At 30.9% G+C, this 8,953-nt stretch overlaps 1 pseudogene; it reads left to right on the top strand.

Moving 5' to 3' along the window:
- Nucleotides 1-450: 450 nt before the first annotated feature.
- On the top strand, nt 451-1,430 carry LOC120217586 (annotated as a pseudogene).
- Nucleotides 1,431-8,953: the final 7,523 nt, after the last annotated feature.

The following is an 8,953-nucleotide window of genomic DNA, read 5'->3' as shown; positions in this document are numbered from 1 at the left end:
ATCTCCTTTCTCACAAAACCCAACTTTTATAAACTCTAAACAAGGCCTGTCCCCCCAAGTCAATTAGCTTCCTCATCTAATTTTAGTGGCATTCTGGGACAATGAAATGCCAAGTGTCACCAGTTGATTGGACCATGTGTCATAGGCACCCCCGGGCAGGAGGGTCTTGCTATGCTTACTTGGCAGTTCCAATCATGCACCAACATGTGTCATAAGCTCTGGATCCAAAAGGCAAAGTACAGACTAAGGTGAAATTATTCATGATTTCATCCAAAGCAAGCGAAAATAATTCCCTCAAAAACGCAGAGAAAAGGGAACATTTTAACTTTAATGTGAGTGATTCCCAACTCTTTTTGAGTTTAGCTAAGGCTAAAGAAAAAGAGATTTCTCATTTCTCTTCTTATTTTCTCTCTTTTTCTCTTCATTTTCCTCCCTCTCTTCTTCTTTCTTATGAAGAACACAATACGGTGCGCATCTCTTGCATCTTCCCTGTGGAGCACTCGATGTGATTCGAATAGTACACTCCAATGGCCGCGTCGAAGAATCAGTGGTACGATCAAAGCCGGCGATCATGAAGGCTTACCCTAAGCATTGCTTAAGAAACCCTCCTCCTCTGCTGCCGATGACGGCATGATCCCGAAAATCGTCGTCCCACCCGAAGCCGATCTCCAACGGGGGAAGATATATTTCCTTATACCACTCCCTTCGACACCGAAAAGAGTCGATCGAAATCGACCAAGAAGAAAAAAAGAGGCAATCTCACCAGGAACAACATCACCACCAACAACAACAACGCCAGTGGCCGCAGCAGCAACAACACGATTTCGATGTCGAATCTCTTGGTATCGGATCGGTATTTAAGCGAAATACTATCGGAGAAGGTGTCGACGCAAAGGGATCGAAAAAGGGGTCGAGTCGGGGTGTGGAGACTCACTTAGAAAGCATCTCCGAGTCTCCAAACGATGGTTGATCATCATCAAACTATAGTGACACGGTGTTATATTATTCACTATTACAACTGCTACTGTTTTTCGTTTAAAAAAAATTGGTGTTTTACAATCATCTTCAAATTTAAATCTGATTCATTTTTATCCATTAGGGTTCAAGCAACAAGGCGCTTATTTGTTTATATTTCTGCATTTATGTTAGTTTTATTTCAGTTTTTGTATATAGGCATGGAAATCAAAATAGTATTGCAATGCAAGGGGGAAAGAAAAGAACATTAAACCTGGAAACTGTGGTGAGAACTCATACAACACATGCAGTTGTTATGGGGTCTTGAGTTCGGCTGAGTGACACAGTTGCCGGGTTTTAAGTGTCAAATCTCTTGGAAGTTGTAAATTTTGTAAATGCTGAGACAGGATTTATTTCTGGGTTTTCATTTCATTTTATTTTACTTTTTGTTCAGAGTGGAAGTAATAATTGTCCAAGGGATGAATGAGTCGGATAAATAGTAAGCATAAATTTGGTATGGATTGAACCACCGAGTTTAACTCGTTTCATACACTTTCAGATTAGAGTCTTTAAAAGGGTTAAACCCAAAGGTGATTATTCTTCGTCATTTTGTAGATGACGATGACGATGTAAGGACTGTCACTTTCAATAAAGGATAACTTTGAAAATCGAATAAATTAAAATTTAATCATCTATCTTTCTACGGTTCTGTTTGATCACACTTAATTTTTTTAAATTACGTTTAACGTTATATTTTGGTTTCGTTTGGTCATACTAATAATTATGTCTACTTTTAACGACGAATGAACAAACAATCAAAACATAATATAAATATAATTTTAAAAAATAATAATAATTAGATGACCAAAATGAAACTAAAAAATAAAAGAGCGACTAAACTACGTAGTTTACCCTTAAAATTTTTACAAATTTAAAAATAAAATTATCTAATTCTTATTTGACGTTAAATCTTTTCTTATTATTATAAAAAATAAATTTATATTATTTGATATGCTAGAGTCCATAATCATTTTGCTTACTAATTTTCTTATGATTAGTTAAAATCGCTGTATCACTCAGATGACATCAGGAAATATCAACTTTTGGAATCACCATAAATTATATTTATTTTTATTTACATTTTTTAGTTAATAATTTGAAAAAACGTATTAATTAGGATGGTAATGGGGGGTCAGTTTTTGGGTCACCCACCCGACCCGAGAAGAAAGGGTCCTCCACCCGTGACCCGACCCGAATATATGACTTAGAAACTCGACCCGACCTGATCTGAAATAATTAAAAAATATATTTTTATTCAATAAAAACAGTGATTTAATTGGAAAAAAATTATATAAAGAGGGTAATATTGTAATTATTCCTAATATATAGATAAATTATATATATTTTTCGGGTCAGGTCGGGTCAAATTTTTTTCACCCTAAACCCGACATGACCCGAACGGTACATTAAAAAAAAACTGACCCGAACCCAATTTTTTTATAAAAAATCCGACCCGATCGAGTCGGATCGAAACCGTCGAATTTAGGTTGAGTTGTCATCCCTAGTATTAATCATTCACCATTTAACTTTCGATTTTATGTTCATTTGTATAAACAATAATTTCAAGCGGCGACCGGCGGGGCGATCATTGTTATATAAAATAATAACAAAAAGGCACAACCTACATTCCTTTTTATTTATTATAGGGTAAATTATATGTCTAGTATTTCAACTATCACTTTTATTCATTTTGGTCACCTATTATTTTTTATTTTAAAATTATGCCTAACATTACGTTTTGATTTTATTTTGATCATCCGTCGTTAACTAATTAATATTGATACAGATGTGTCATCAAAATGTAATGTCATGCATCATTGAATTTTTTTAAAAAAAAATTCTTAAAGAAAAAGTGTTTTTTAAATGTCACATCAATAATTTTATTAATTTTTAGTTTAATACAAAAATAAGGGCCTAAACTATACTCAAAATTAACTTTTGGTGGCTAAAGAATTTTTTATTAAAAATAGGTGCATAATATTTTCTCTATTACACTTGTAGGTGCCCACGTGTCACGTTTATTTTTTAAATAAAATATTATTTAATATATATATATTTTTAAAAATCTAAATATAATATGTGTCACTTAATGATTTTTTAACGGTAGGCACCTAGAAGTGTAACGGAGAAAACATTAGGCACTTATTTTTAACGAAAAATTCTTTAAGCACCAAAAGTCAATTTTGAGTATAGTTTAGGCACTTATTTTTATATTAAGCCTTATTTTTTTAACGGCATGTGATAAAATGAAACCAAACATAACGTTAGGTGTGATTTGAAATAAAAATAGTTGGGTGACCGAGAAAGAACAAAAATAATAATTGGATACTAAATGTGTAGTTTACCCTTATTTATAATATGATATTTTTTTTATTGTTAGTTGTTTATTTTCAGCCCATGAATATTTACAATTCCTTTGTTTTTTTATATAAATATTAAAATATTTATGGTGGATAAAATGTTCCAAATGGATGTCAATTGTCTTGATCCATCTTTACAAGTGGCAAATTAAGAAATGGGGGCCATTACGTTCAGCTTATTTAAGGCAGTTAACTATTTTTTTCAAAATAAAATTTTTGATAAGATTTCCCCCCCTACATAACATGGGTTGGGACCCTATTGAATACTAAACTTAGGGTTGACATGACTGTAAAACAACCCTTTACTATTAGGCATCAGGCTTGGTTTGGTAAGGATTAATAAATAAGACACCCGAGATTCTTGAACTTTAAAAAAAAACTATTGTAATTCTCATGCTATTTTTTAGATCAATGTAACCTTATAACTCGAAGAAGAACCTACAGTGACCCATCGACTAAATGTTCCGTCATTGACTAAATGTTCCATTAGTTACTATTATAAATGGGTAAATTACATCATTCATCACTCAAAATTTTCTTCTCTTCTTGTAGACACTTGTTTTTGCTTGGGTCATCTTTTTCAAACTCTATTTTGGTTTATTAGATAAATGATTAGGTCATTATATTTAATTTTTAACCTTTAACCTTTATACTTACAATTATTTTAAATTTATTTTAATTGTTTTTTTTAATTTTGAAGTAAGGACTAATATATGATAAATAAATATTAATTATTAATCATTTAATAAATACTAATATGACTTTATTTCCATTTCAGGTATTACGAATGCAATTTTATCACTAAGGTCACTCGATTCATATGATTAAAATATATTTAATATAATTAACTTTATTTTTTTTCTATTGTATACATTTCAGTTTTTCTCACTTTATTTGTATACACTTTCAATTTGTTTTTCCCAATTTTCAACTATTTGTTAATAACGATATTAATAAATAATAAAAATACAACGCATAAAACAAATAAATGTGTAAATGAATTAATATGTTAGGACTAATTTATGTGAAACAAGACTACAAGGGACAAAATGATAATTAATCTAAATATATGACTAAATTAAATCATACCAAAAATTGAAATACACAAAATTATAAGAAATAATAGAAATGGACTAAATTGAATTATATATTAAATTGGAAGGACAACCAAGGGAATTTCTTCAAATCTATCAAAAGCACGCAGATCCTCTCTTGGATCTAAGTTGATCGGGGATTGTATTTTTAAAATGTTTATATCATAAATAAGTAATTAAAATATATGGTAAATTGAGATGAGACATTAGATTTCTCAAATAATGTTAGAAGTTTGAATTCTAACCATTGCGTAAGAAGAAAATTGGGTTGGGATGATTGTCATTACCTCTGCAGTATCTGATCTGGACTAGTCAATCAATAGATAAGATACATCGCCTAAAGTTCAATCAAAGTTCTGTCCTATAATTAATAAAATTGAAAGTTCAGTGGTATAAACGATACATCACCTAAAGTCTGATAGTATCTGATGTAGTTTATCTTAAAATAGATTCTATTTTTTATTTGAGTGTTTAAATATTTTTTTTAATCAAAATAAATAATTAAAGTTATTTTTTGTCAAAATAGGTATCTAAAGTATTTTATGTCAAAACAGGTACATAAACTATTCAAACTTTTTCATCTAAATTCTAAAAAAAAGTTGACATGTGGCATTAGTTAAAGAAAACTTTAGGTACTTGGATGAAAGAATTGAATATTTTAACTACCTATTTTGACCTAAAAAATATTTAAGGTACCTATTTTGACTAAAAAGATAACTTTAATTATCTATTTTGACCAAAAAATACTTTAAACACATAAATGAACAATAATATACTTTATGTACTTATTTATCATATAGATCTTTTTAAAACGATGCCGTTTTAGAATCTGAACTATTATTTTAAAACGACATCGTTTTAAGAGACTTATTTTTCATTTTAAAACATTTTTAACTTTTTCTCCCTTTCCCCTTTGGTTTCCTTTCTCCCTCTAACTTTCTTCTTTATGCCTTCTCTCTATAAATGTTATTTTTTATTAATACAAATGCTCTTTTTTTAAGACGAATATCGTTGAAGCCTCTTTTAAGGCTATAAGAGAAAAAGAGTACCCAAAGAACTATATTATAAAACCATTTGTCGGAATTGTCTTTCGATTCTGTTCCCCATAATTGGGCTTCGACGTGAATTGATTGGGTTAGAGTCACCACTGACCATTTTAAAACGAATTTAAGTGAGTCAGACACCATCTTACCTGATCTGCGTTGTACCGGAAATGTGTCGGGTTCGGGAGTCGGTTACGGTCAAGGAAGGATTCGCACCTTAAAGCGCCCTTTCGGTATCGATTAATTTTCGATTGTCTTATTTAGCGAAAATTAAAAATTTAATTGAAATTAAAAACTCGATTCAAATCACTTACCTTTGATTGACTGGAAGACGTACCCTTAAAAAGTCAGGACATTTGTTAGAAAAAAAAGGTGATTAAAATAAATAAGATAAAAAACAATTAACAAACAAATAAAATAAATAAGATAAGATAAAGAAAAATAAAATAAAATAAAATGAAGACAAATAGGATAAAAATAATAATAAGAAATATAAAGAAAAAAGAAACAAGGAAAAAATAAAAAATATAGATAAATAGGATAAATATAAAAAATAATAATAATAAAAAATATAAAGAAAGAAGAAATAAGGGAACAAAATAAAATACACAATAAATAATAAAAACTAGAAAGAAAAAACAGTAAAGATAGAAAAAAATAAAATAAAATAATAAAAAGTATATATAATGATGATAATAATAATAAAGGAAAGGAAAAAATATATACGTTAATAATGATAAATAATAATATATATATATATATGTAAATATGTATAAAAAAAGTAGGGAAAAAAGAAAATACAATAAACAAACGAAAAAATAATAAAATAATAAAGAATTAAAATAAAATAATATCGCATAAAAAATAACAATAAAATAGAAATAAATAAAAATGAAAATAAAAAAAGGATTAAATTAAAAGGGAAACAAAATTAAGGGATGAATTCGCAAAATATAAAAAGTGAAAACAGTGACTAAATCGAATAAATCAAAAATCCAAAGGCCAAATTACATACAATGACCAGATTGTAAGGCGATTCAAAAGTTGGGGGACGATGGAGCTAATTAAACTTTCCTCTAATTACACTCAAGTCCTCAGTATATACCAAAACTCTCTATTCTCCTCTCATTCTCACCATTTTGGCCAAAGCTCTTTTCTCTCTCTCTCTTCAAAAGGAGAGAACAAATTTCTTTTCAGTCGTCTCTTTACGTCTCTCACTGGTCCATCGCCCGCCGCCGCGGCCGGGCAAACCCAAAACACCCTAAAATGCTCACCTTACCCTCGAGATCCCAAATTTGAACCCCAAAACGTCAAAACCAAACCCCCTTGGCGTAGATCTAGGTTTAAGCCTTCGATTTTTTACCTTTCCCGGCGAACCTTTCGCTTTCCCGACGATATCTCCTCTCGGCTCCGACGAAAAAATGCTTTCTTTTCCGTTCTGTTTTTTGTTTTTGCTTTATGAATGATTTGTTTCCTGTGGTTTCGATGATTTTGCTTTCTGTTCTTGCCGTTGTTTGGTGATGTTGTGGTCTGGTTGCAGGTATTTTGGTTTACTGTGATGGGATTTTGTGTGTTGGCCGATGATCTTGGGTACTGCATTGGTATTGTGTATATCTCTGTGTGGCTTTGGTTTACCGTTCTTGTGTGGTTCTGTTCCCCCTCGTGACGTGGCTTTGCAAAGCATTTATAGGCCTTCACCGGTCGTTGTGGTCCCGAGAATAATTGTTCCGAGATCTTCGTGCATGTGTGACCGGTCATCCCGGGATGGGTTAGTCCCGAGACGCCGGCCGACCGTTTCGGGTTTGACCGTTGGTTTTCCTGCTGTGCGGCACTTGTGTTGACATGTTACCCGTCCTGCTAGGGTTTTGCAAACCCTCATTTGCACTGGGCTAGTTCAGACCCCAAACCTACTGGACCCGAACAACTTTGGATCTGAAACGAGAAAAGGAAAAAGAAATTAATAATAAATAAAAACAATAAATAATAAATAAGATAAATAAATAATAAAATAAATAAAATAAATAAATAGATAAGTAAATGAAAAACATTTTTTTAAAACTATTCAATATATGTTTTAAAAAATAATTTTCAAAATCATATAGTATATATTTTTAACAGAATAATTTTCAAAACTAGAATCTATATATTTTAAAAACTAATTTTAAAATTATATAAATAGATTTTTAAAAACTAATTTCAAAACTATATAACATATAATTTTAAAAACTAATTTTCAAAACTATATACTATATATGTTTTTCAAAAATGTTTTTAAAAACTATATATTATATATATATTTTAAAAAATATTTTTAAAACTATATAATATATGTTTTCAAAAAATGTTTTCAAAAGCTATATATTATATATTTTCAAAATATTTAAAAACCCATATATTATATAATTTTCTATATATATATAAATAGACGAAAATTGATGTCTACACCATTAAATCATTCAATGCATCAGAAGCAATAATCTCATAATAAACTAGGTAAAAAAAACAATAGTTTCCCCTACCGAAGAGCCCATGAAATCAACCGATAGGCAACCATATTACAATTGCGGGGAATATAATGAACAATAAAGTCCTCATTGCTATCTAATATATTAGGAGCCAAATATTAGGATCGGCATGGGACCCAAACCCGACGGGTTTCGATCCGACTCGATCGGGTCAGATTTTTTTAAAAAGAAATTTGGGTTCGGGTTGGGTCAGATTTTTTTATATTATTTTCGGGTCGGGTTCGGGTTTACGATGAAAAATACCCGACCCAACCCTAAAAAATATATAATTTTACTTATATTTGAGAATAATTACAATAATACACATATATATTATTTTTTTTTCAATTAAGTCACTATTTTTATTGAATAAAAATAATTTTTTTATTATTTCGGATCGGATCGAGTCGAGTTAAAGGTTGAAGACTCCTTGTTCTCAGGACGGATCGGATGGGCCAAAAACCCAACCCGACCCATGCCCGTCCCTACCAAATACTCATTCGATGGAGGGAGAAGGGTCGTATAATTGAGTAGGATTCATTGGGCTTGGTAGTTTGAGGTTTGGTGTAGAATCCGAGCCAAGTGGATGGGCCCAAACAAATTTGATTATGAAAATTGGACTTTTTTATCCATTGTGGAGAAGCAAAAATATGACAAATTAATGTTCGCCATCTTCCCTATAGATTTCGCTTTGTCCTTCAGATTCCTTGGTTCGCCACCGACTTTCGGACAAGTTTTTCTTCACATGGCCACATGAAAAACAAGTATCGGGTTATTAAGGTAAACATGTAACGTCATTGGGGCAGATCTACCCCTCTCTGTAAGGAAATCAAGTTCGAAAACTTTTTCCAGTTACATTACCAGTAACCTAGAGCACTTTCTTCTTGCACATGAACTCCAACAAACTTGGAACAAGAATCCATGCAATTATATGCAAT

Source organism: Hibiscus syriacus, unplaced genomic scaffold, assembly GCF_006381635.1.
Source record: "Hibiscus syriacus cultivar Baekdansim isolate YM2019G1 unplaced genomic scaffold, ASM638163v2 tig00000773_pilon, whole genome shotgun sequence".
Taxonomy (NCBI): Eukaryota; Viridiplantae; Streptophyta; class Magnoliopsida; order Malvales; family Malvaceae; genus Hibiscus; species Hibiscus syriacus.
The sequence above is the reverse complement of the archived record's forward strand: the minus strand, read 5'-3'. Positions and strand labels throughout refer to the sequence as shown.